Source organism: Nanorana parkeri, unplaced genomic scaffold (genome assembly GCF_000935625.1).
Source record: "Nanorana parkeri isolate BGI_ZX_2015 unplaced genomic scaffold, ASM93562v1 scaffold1104, whole genome shotgun sequence".
Classification (NCBI taxonomy): Eukaryota; Metazoa; Chordata; class Amphibia; order Anura; family Dicroglossidae; genus Nanorana; species Nanorana parkeri.
In genome coordinates this window covers 419,841-430,785 of record NW_017307372.1, presented here as the reverse complement: position 1 = coordinate 430,785, position 10,945 = coordinate 419,841, and the positions used below count along the sequence as shown (strand labels likewise).

The 10,945-nt window shown below is 42.6% G+C and overlaps 1 long non-coding RNA gene across 1 annotated transcript in view; it reads right to left on the bottom strand.

Annotated features, from left to right (window-relative positions):
- LOC108796385 overlaps positions 1-2,320 on the bottom strand; it is an 18,710-nt gene extending 16,390 nt beyond the window's left edge. Inside the window, exon 1 of the long non-coding RNA XR_001941796.1 lies at positions 2,196-2,320. This is a non-coding gene — a long non-coding RNA (uncharacterized LOC108796385). The remainder of the gene's footprint in view (positions 1-2,195) is intronic.
- Between the last annotated feature and the right edge of the window lie 8,625 nt (positions 2,321-10,945).

The following is a 10,945-nucleotide window of genomic DNA, read 5'->3' as shown; positions in this document are numbered from 1 at the left end:
GGCGCAATCGTCTTTTTTGCACGTATGCGCCCCAGACGCATGTTTGCATGCATGTATGCATGGGTGGGGACTTAAACATTTTTTTTTATTCTTCTTTTTTATGTGTAACTTTAAAAAAAATTGGGGGGGGGACTTAAATTTTTTTTTCCTTCGGAGGGAGCTCGTGTACCGAGCTCCCTCTGATCCCCTGTGACACAGGCGAGCTGATGATCCCGGGCTCGCACCGGGCACAGTGGAGCCCGGGATCAGCGGGACAACGGCGGGGCGGCAGACCGATCGGCACCCCATACACGCGAACCGCCGGCTCTACAGCGGATCGCTTGTATGGTAACAGGCATCGCTGCCTGTTTTTAAATGTCAGCCGTTGCCCAGCAGCGCGCGCGAGGGGGCGTGTCTGAGCGGACATCTAAAGACGCCCGCTCAGATCTAGAGAGCTCCGGGCCGGCCGTTTTTTTACTACGGCCGGCCCGGAGGTGGTTAAGGAAAAAAAGGACAGTCTTTTATTTCTTTGGTAACAGAAACGTAGCTTTCTTCAGCCGTACAACAAGTATGTTTGTATTTCAGATAACATATCATCTCACCATTCACAGGTTATCCTGTTCAGTGTCCCAGTCCCAGGACCTTACTGTTTTCCTCAACAGAATCTCTTCGGGAATACTCTGTGCCCTGTGAGCAGCTTTCAGCAGCATTTGATTTCACACCCACACACCTTGGGTGCCTGGCTCTCTCTGGCTCTCACAGCCTCTCCAAGCCTTCCAGCCCCCCAGGCAGTTTCTGGTGTGCCTCCAGCGCACACACAACCACCTGGCTCCACTCTGGCTTCTGGACACAACCTATCCCTCTTCAACAGCAGGAGCCCTCATTTACCTGCAGCCCACATCACACCAACTCCTGCACCACTGACTGCCTCTTTCTCTCTGTCCAATCTCTTAATAGGGCTGTTATCAGCCACCTGGGCAGTCTGGCCTGGCAATTGGCTGCACCTGGCCCCAGGAATGGAGATTTCATCCCGCCCAAGACTCTTAAATCCGGAAAGAACCAGCTCCTTCCCTGTAACACTATACGTTTTCTGGACCCTCTCAGCCCTCTGTATATATGTTGTTTTAGTGGAGCAAAACTGATATTTAAAACTTGAAACATATATATTTTGTTCCCATACAAGCCCCATTACCATGACTTTATGGCTCATTTCACTAAGCTATAAGGTGATTGCTATTTAAAGAGATGTAAATGCTACAGGTTTCTTAGGCTATTACTGATGAAAAGCACTATCATTATTGAAAATAACCTATGTGTTGTATCCTTAATACAGAGTTGAGTTTTTGTGAGTTATATGTGCAGCATGTGGCAGCTAACTATGTCACCTTACATTTTCTGCACTCTCCTTCCCTGTCCAATTAAAGTCTATACAATGTATTACTGACTCCTAAGAAAACCAGAATCTAATCAATCCACTCTTTTTTAAAACTGCCACTGGAGACCTATGTAGCAAGTGTTTCAACATTTCCACACTATAGGTCAAACCTTAATTTATCCTCCTGTTTGTTAGCAACTGCTAGAGTGAGTAAGATTATAGAGAATATTGTCATTCTAGTGATGGTGAAAAGTATTAAACTGTAGATTAAAATAATCCTGTTTAATGGGGTGTCAAACCATGCTACACAGCACCCAGAGAAAGTGTGTTGTATCTATTCAGCACCCAGAAAAACCCTATGTTTTATACTACATTTTCCTTCCTGTTCATTAACTATTATTATTATTATTATTATTATTATTGTTATCATCAATATGTCTAAAAACCTATATCACAAAAGTAGAGAAAACCAAATCTTGATAGGATTTCTGTGAGCATACACTACTCTGCGAAAGTTTTAGGCAGGTGCGAAAAAATGCTGTAAAGTAAGAATGCTTTCAGAAATAAAAGTGTTAAGTTTATTTTTATCAATTAACAAAATGAAAAGTAAATGAAGAGAAGGAAATCAAATCAATATATGGTGTGACCACCCTTTGCCTTCAAAACAGCACCAATTCTTCTAGGTACACTTGCACACAATTTTTGAAGGAACTCAGCAGGTAGGTTGTCCCAAACATCTTAGAGAACTAACTACAGATCTTCTGTGTATGTAGGCTGTCTCTAATCCTTCTGTCTCTTCATGTAATCCCAGACAAACTCGATGATGTTGAGATCAGGGCACTGGCAAACCATTACTTCCAGGACTACTTGTTCTTCTTCATGCTTAAAATAGTTCTTAATGACTTTGGCTGTATGTTTGGGGTCATTGTCCTGCTGCAGGATAAATTTGGGGCAAATAACAGGCCTCCCTGAAGGTATGGCATGATGAATATGTATCTGTTTGTATTGCTCAACATTGAAGACACCATTGTTTCTGACCAAATCTCCAACTCCATTGGCAGAAATGCAGCCCCAGACTTGCAAGGAACCTCCACCATGGTTCACTGTTGCTGCAGACTCTCATTATTGTACCTCTCTCCAGCCCCAGATTTTGACTCATTAGTCCAAAGCACCTGCTGCCATTTTTCGGAACCCCAGTTCCTCTGTTTTTGTGCATAGTTGAGTCATTCAGCCTTCTTTCCAGAGGTATGGCTTTTTTGGCGCAAGGCCGCAGAGAAATGGCAGCAGGTGCACTGGACTGATGAGTCAAAATCTGAAATATTTGGTTGTAGCAGGAAGCAGTTTGTTCTCTGCCCCTAATTAACCAACTCAGTCTACCTTCAACGGCATTACAATTATGAATTTAACAATACGGAGAATGAAGTGAATGAGCAGGAAGTATTTGACCCCATTCTTCACTTTCATATTCCAAAAGAGCTAAAGAGCTAGTAGCACATTAAAATAAGATATAAAACTGTATTTTTTATTATCATTGTATAGTGAACATTATGGAATTATAGTGGAAAATCCAAGCAGTACCTAACTGTGTGTAGAAATGTTTTTCTCTCTATTTTTGGAATTCTTTTGTAAGAAGTTTAAAACTTTTCCCATCCTTAAGAAACAGCTCTATTTAACCAAACTAATTGGTTGAGACTTCCTATTCATCTAAAACATGCATTGAGCTTGGAGGCTCTGAAGCCTAACTGCGTCATGTGTAAGGCAAAGGCCAGATATTTCTCAACATTGCACAAAGGAAGTTCAACATTATCTGTAGAATCAAATCTTTTCTCTGAAATATCTTTCAGAGCTGTATTGTACTCTACAGCAAGAATTGTCCAGCTTCTATCACTGGAACCTTATTACAAAACTGAATTTCCAACTTTCTTTCTTGCAAATTGAAATAAACAGTGAAAATAATAGCGATTATATGCATGCCTGTTACAAACAGAACTACCTGACTTAGTTAAAATCAAGCCGGTTACTCCTTTAAGATTTAACAGTCCATTTAAGAACTGGTTGGGGGGAAAAAACTTGCCTGGTGCATTTTTAACAGTCTTGATAAAAGCAATCAGAAATTATGGTTGATTTATTAAATTAGTATAGGCTGTTTAAATAACAAAGTCAATGTTCATTTTGCAAGGAATATATTCACTCGGCTTATTAACCGAGGAGAAGCTGTGTTCACTTTAAAAACTCTATAATGTGCAAGGGAAATATAAAAAAATCACATGATTATTTGCTTACACAATTGAAGTAAACACATTTTTTTTTACAGTTTCTAACTACTGTTGCTTTCCTAGGTTTGCTTTCCATTTTCTTTGATATGACTTCCACAGTTTCAAGTTTTGTTTGCTACGACTGGTCTTTTCTATGTGACAGTTGTTCTGATGGACAATTTCCAAAGACTTTTCTATTACTTTGCCATTAACTCGGCTCCAGCTAAAGCCGTTTCATAACATGGTCAACCCTTTGAACATGTATCTTATCCTACTAAATGGAGAATATATTGTCTGAGAAGTTTAATATCAATTATCTGTGAATAAATCTGTAGAGATGAAAATAAACATTCATACAAGTCTAAATTTCATGTGGATTATGAATTCAAGAAGACTAGCTAACAGGTGCTTCACCTACATCAGTTCAGCTCAGCGAATTTGTAAAGTGGTCCTCCGTCAGTGGAGCCTATCTCCTGATATTCACTCACCTCTCCTTATACAGTATGTGCAATGTTCAGCAGATGATTGTTGTGGGAGTTTGGAAATCGAATTGAAAGTAAAAGGGAAACTGTGGCAATATCAAAGTGACAACCCAAGGATTAAAAGGTCAGACAGGTAGACTAGAACAGCACTCAAAACTGCAAGTTACAATTTGAGACAGTGATTGGGGACAGTTTTTGTACCCAGTTACTAAGGAAAGAGAATGGTTAATGGACCAGCAAACTTATTTTGCATCTAAAAGCTGACTTTTGAATGAACTACCAGAGTTTGACTCCAGTATTCAGGTTCCCCAGAACATAATGCTCAACGAACCACCGTTCTCATAAAACACATCTCATAAACCAAGGATGTGCAGGATGGAGCAGGAACTAGCAAGACACTACAACAGGGAAAGGAAAACACTGGGACAACGGTTGACAGACAAGATCTGACAAGAAGCAAGAGAAGCAGGACTAAAAATGATAACACTAAAAAATCCTTGAGGGAGCACAGCAAAAGAGGTCAAAAAGACAACCTCTTACTCAGAAAACCAATAGAAATCTACACATGCTGGAGTGCTGCCAATCACAAAGGGCACATGCCACATATAAAACTCCTCAGTAACGCCATCCACTTAAGGACCCCCTAACACAAATAAACCAGGAGATGGACAAAGACAAAGCAAGGCTAAGACAGATATTTAGAAAAAAAAGGATTCAGGTATCACACATACAGAGCACAGATACTGATAAGGTACCTCATAAGAATATCTGAGACAGAGATTGATGGACACAAAACTTAAAATAGTCACAGGCAAAGTGCAAACACCACACAATGGGGTCAAGTCAAAGAGCATACAACAGACAACAGAGTGAAACCCAGGTAAGAAGTGTATGGGAAACTTAGAACAAAGGTGAAGAATGCACACAACTAACCCATGGTTAAGCACGGCCACCAGCCATTGTCACCCAAACACCTTCTAGAAGTCATTTAGTAATGTCACTTTCTGCTACTTAGGTAACATGGGTCACATAGAAGCTTTGCCATGATACACTTCTTGCAGCATCCCTCTACATTTGACTCGCTACTATTTCTGAACTAGCACCAGTCTTGGATTATACTTCACTGCTCTTTTTTGTCTGGACTCCCAAAAGCATCTCCCACCTCATGCTGACATCACGGGTGTAGGTGGTAAGTGGGGAGAGAGACCAGTGAACCTGGTGACAGCATCACTTCTGGCTCCTTAAAACTAAAAAGACATAGAAGGGCGCAATAACCTGAGTGTATGTTTATGCTTGCAAAAAGAAAAAATGTCACTTACATTAGTGTCCGGGGACTGGAGGAAAGGCGGCCTCTGATGAGGATCGAGGGGTCCAAGGAGAGAGCCTCCACTGGGTGGGTGCCCAACAGGGGAAAGCCCGTTCAAGCGAGTGAGTAGCTAGAACCGGAGGCAGAAGGGAGGCCGGAGGTCCGTCTGTGTCCCTGCTGTGTCTGCGGGGGGTTGATTGAATGGTACTCGGCGGCGTGCAGTCTGCTTCAGCGAACATCCAGTTTATCTGGGAGTTGTGGGGGAGGATATTTAGATAAAGCTGAGATGGTAGGGCATAGAGCACCCGTTGGGAAAATGAGGTCTAGTTTTTTTATTCTAGTCATGGAAATCATGACGGAGGTGCTAGAAAGGACCGAGTGCTGCTGTAAGGGTACTCCACTCAGTGAAAGTAATAAGACTGGTAATAGAACGACAAAAACAATTGTACTTCTGGCTCCTTAGCTGTCATTCCCTGCCTAGAAAAGCCAGGGAAGAAGCTATTCAAATGTGATCTGCACTTGAATGGCTTCTTTGAAGTGGAAAGGTGACACTAGGGGGTTGATTTACTAACCTTATAAACACACCACGAACATGTATACACCTCTGTAGGGTGTTCCCTCCCAGCATGAACTATGGATGGAATCTAAACACCTTTGTAGTGTGTACACACCCAGCAGGTGTGTTGTGCAAAGCCCTGCATGAATTGCAAGGTGATGTTGTAAAAATTAGCTCTATGTTGTGTTGCTTACGTTGATGAATGCAGGAATGTAAATGCATGAGCTAACCATTTTTGTCTAAACTGTGAAGCAGCATTATATATGCATCATGTGCATGATTTTTCCATATATGGCATTAGTGGAAATATGCTTTTAGAGACTTTTTGGTTGATAAATATGTTTTGCTTTGTAAAAATCCCTAATGTCATGTTAAAGAGAAGCTATCACCACTAATATGATATTACATAGTAAGCAATGAAGTTAAGCACAAAAAAAGTTGAAAAAAAATAAAGATAAATAAAATAAAAGTAGAAGTACCAAATACATTTTTAGGGTTCGCTGACCCCACAAAGGTGCTCATACTAACTTAAACACTCATCAGGTGCACCTTCATATGAAAATGACAATTTTGCTACACAGTTTGGGTATTGTCACATGCACCCAAGTGAAAGTAATAATTCTAGGACTAATATTAATATTTAACTCTAAACTGATGACCTGTACAGACTTTTAAAGCCTCGCCTATGGACAATTTGTGATACTGTATTTTTTAGCCGTTTCATGGGAGCATGCAATTTTTAAGCTTGGAATGTTTGGTATTGATTTACTTGTTGATTTACTCAGGAGTTAAATCTTCAAAATACATTCAAGTACCTTAACTATTAACTATTTACCTTAGCAAATAAGGTAAAGCTCTGCTGACTTCCATCATCCAATCATGCGCAAGCAAAAATATAGTTTTTATATTTTTCTTGCACGTAAGTGGGTATTCTTTGCAAAGTAAATTTTCACAAATTAAATATTCATTTTGGATTCCTAAAGTGACACAAAACTCAGGAGTTAAATCTTCAAAATGCATTCAAGTACCTTAACTATTAACAAAAATTTAGCTTATTTGTGTATTACTCGGCTGTAGATACTCAAATCATCTCTGAAATTTGTGCTGGAATGTTTAACGCCTGGGTACACCACAGCTCTCACTGGTTCCTCCCTCTGACTTCACGTCACTATTTTCTGGGTCACCTTAATGTACTAACTCAGCAATATACAGCATGCACCTTATCAGTTTATAGTGGCATATGGATCGATTTAATATGTATACATATTGTATGTTTCTTATTTGATAACATATGCTATTATACAAATATGATGAGTCTAATATGTTCTCCTGTAGTTGTTTTTGCACATTGGCAACAAAAAAGACTATTGCCAATTCTGGGTCTAAATGAAAGAGGTGATTTTAGATGTGTCTGTGGGTTAGGGCAGATAATAAATCATGTGTTTGTAAAAACTTGTCTGTGTAACAATTTCTTTTCAGAGAATCCTTTTTGTGTTGTCTTTCAGTGCCAGACCCTGATAAAGTGCAAACTAATTATCGCAGCTACATCCTGTATTGTGATATCCTCTGTGCAGCTGTTGGAAGTGTGCTAGGACCAGCACTTTGCTGTTGCAGAATAGGAGCACAGAAGTGAATGTAAGCTCACCTCCACTAATCTCTAAAAGCATTTTCTACACAGGTCTTCCACATCAGTGGTAACTGAGAGAAGCATTTTACTAAGAATCACAGAACGTTGTGAAAAAATCTGTGTTAAACATTTTATGCACTATGTAGTTCCCAGGACAACTCTATAAAGAGCTTATACTTTTGCATTATAAATCACATAAAATAATTTTATGTATCCAACAACTGCTCTACATAATTTGACAATTTAGACAGACCTACTATTTCTTATATCAATACTTCTGTTATGGTTGAATGAGCAGAGCAGCCATCTGGTCAATAATCCCAGTGAAGGTTGCTCGGCCGCCTGTGGCTTGTTTTGATGGAAACACATGGTTTAAGTATTATAAATCTGTCTAAATGTGGCTAAGATAATTTCCCTTTTAATCTGACAAAATTGCACAATGTTTCAAACATCATATCAGTATTCAAATTTTATGTTAGTAGAAAAACATTATCTAGCCCATTCAGTGGAGAACAGTAAGGTTTGCCCTATCCAAAGACTGAAAGCAAGGGAAAAAGGCAAACAATGTTGATATGCTGTTGGGTCAGGATAGTGAATTAAAATACAAGGAAGTCCGGTAAGTACATTTTCATCAAGCAGAGGCCCGAATTGCGGTCTGGACAGAACACTCACTCAGTAAATGTTTGTACCGAGGACTGCCATTTAGGCTGCACAATTGTAGCTTAGTACAAGTGATCTGGGTGACTGTACAGCCAACCAGATCACTTGTAGTTGATGAGCTTGCCCTGCCTACCTGACGTCATTGGTTACGAGGAAGCCAGCGGTCCTAACAATCAATGACTGAAGTGGAGGGGAACCTGTGCTGGGTTTTGGTTGCCAGTGTATCCACTGTCAGCCAGACATGCTCACTTCACTTCTGATCGGTCATTCATTCGGCTGCCCTCGGCAGCTTTGTGAATAGACCCCCTAGTGTAGACTTTCGCGGTCCAGACAGAACTGCCACTCAATCCATCTCTGGACTTCGGTACGCTATTTAGTGACCGCTGTGTTAGTTTATCATAAAATATACTGAGCTATCCTATCTTTTCATAGATTAGTCTAAGCATTGGGGTTAAAATAGTTTATCTGGCAATGCATCATGAGTTGCTCAAAGAAGCACAAGGAAGAAGCACAAGGAAATAACCAGAGCTGGATCACTGTGCTGTATGAGCATTTAAAGTTGAATTCTGGGGAACTGAAAAAACTGCCCTTGCAGTGGGCCCCCCCCTTAACACATTTAATAATAATAACTTGACGGGACTGTGGCAAGAACAAATGGTCATTACTGTACAAAGTACTGCATAAAAAAGGGATTCATACAAACAAATGACAAACATGTACATACATTCAGTGGTGTATTTAGGTTTTGTGCTGCCCTAGGCAAGACTACACTTGGGCACCCCCCAATCTAAATTTACCCCACCCCTTCCTGTATAAGACATTTTGCGTAACCTGTCTGTCATTGGGTATAGCGTGCATGCTGTATCCAGCTTCTGACAGTTTGCATTAGTAGCGTAGCAGGGAAGACGAAGACCTTGTAAAGCCCACCACAGACTCTGCAATGCCCACAATAGACCCCACATAGCCCACCTGAGACCTTGTAGAGCCCACCACAGACCCTGCATAGCCCAACACAGACCACGCATAGCCCACCATAAACCCTGCATAGCCCACCTGAGACCCAATGCAGCCCACCATAAACCCCCGCATAGCCCACCTGAGATTGTGTAGAGCCCACCACAGACCTTGCATAGCCCACAACAGACCTTGCATAGCCCACTTGAGACCTTATAGAGCCCACCACAGACCCAAACCAGCGCACCATAGACCCCGCATAGCTCATGTGAGACCTTGCAGAGCCCACCATAGACACCGCATAGCCCACCTGAGACCTTGCAGAGCCCACCACAGACCCCTCATAGTCCACCATAGACCATGTGGAGCCCACCCAGGGCCGGATTCCCCACGCGGACACTGAGGCCCGGACTCGGGGCGGCAGGGCGCAGTGGAGCAGCAGCAGTGTCCTTGTGAGGAAGTTGCGGGAGCCGGGCGGTAAGTTGCCCTCTCTACATTTAGTCCTGCTTTGCACAAGCAGGACTAAATGTAGAGTGAGGGAAGCCGATTGTTCGTTTACAAGTGATCTTGGCGATGTCGCCAAGATCACATGTAAAAAGTCTGCAGCCCGTCCTCCTCCCCTCCCTCCTGCACTTACCTCTATCCTCGCTGGATCCGTCCTCCGCCGCCGTGTCTGTATGAAATAAATAAAAATTAAAAAAATAAGAAGAAATAATTAAATAAAAAAAATAAAAAGTGCTAAAAAAGTTTTAAAAAAAAAGAAACAATAAAAAAAATGTAAACTAACCCTGCCGCCCTGCCATCTGGTTGCCATTCTCCATTGATGGGAAGGGGGGGAAGGTTGGCGGGGGGGGGCGCGTATTACAGAACCTGGCCTTGGGGCAGCAGGGAGAGTAAATCCGGCCCTGAGCCCACCTGAGACCTTGCAGAGCCCACAACAGACCTTGCAGAGCCCACAACAGACCTTGCAGAGCCCACCAGAGACCCTGCATAGCCCACCTGAGACCTTGTAGAGCTCACCACAGACCTGTATAGCCCACCTTAGACCTCATGGAGCCCACCACAGACCCCACACAGCCCACCACAGACCCTGCATAGCTCCTGTGAGACATTGTAGAGCCCACCACAGACCCAGCATAGTCCACAAAAGACCCCGCATAGCCGACTATAGACCCCGCATAGCCCACTATAGACCCCGCATAGCCCACCACAGACCACACATAGTCCACCATAGAGCCCACATAGGCCACCTGAGACTTTGTAGAGCCCACAAGACCCCACATAGCCCACCACAGACCCGGCATAGCCCACCACAGACCCCGCATAGCCCACCACAGACCCCACAGAGCCCAACACAGACCCTGCAGAGGATCTGATTTGATGAAGTGCCGCCCAAGGCAAATGCCTTGTTTGCCTTGCGGTGGTTATGCCCCTGCATACATTACAAGGTAAAATTTTAAATAATGTAGCAATTATTATTAAAAAGAAACACAAATAATTACCTGCATGGAATGACTAATGGTTTATCCAGAGGTGTCCCGAGGCTGGGTGACACCCGGAGCGGTTTCCTGGATGTCACCCCGCCGACTCGCAACCGCGCGCACGATGACGTCATTGCGCACACGCAGCAATCTTCTGATACCTGCCGGCGGCCATCTTGGTGATGGATGCCGGCAGAGAGAGGAGGGGGTACTTTTCAGAGGGGGGTGACACCAAAATGACTGTCAGGCATTTTGGTGTCACCCGGGTTG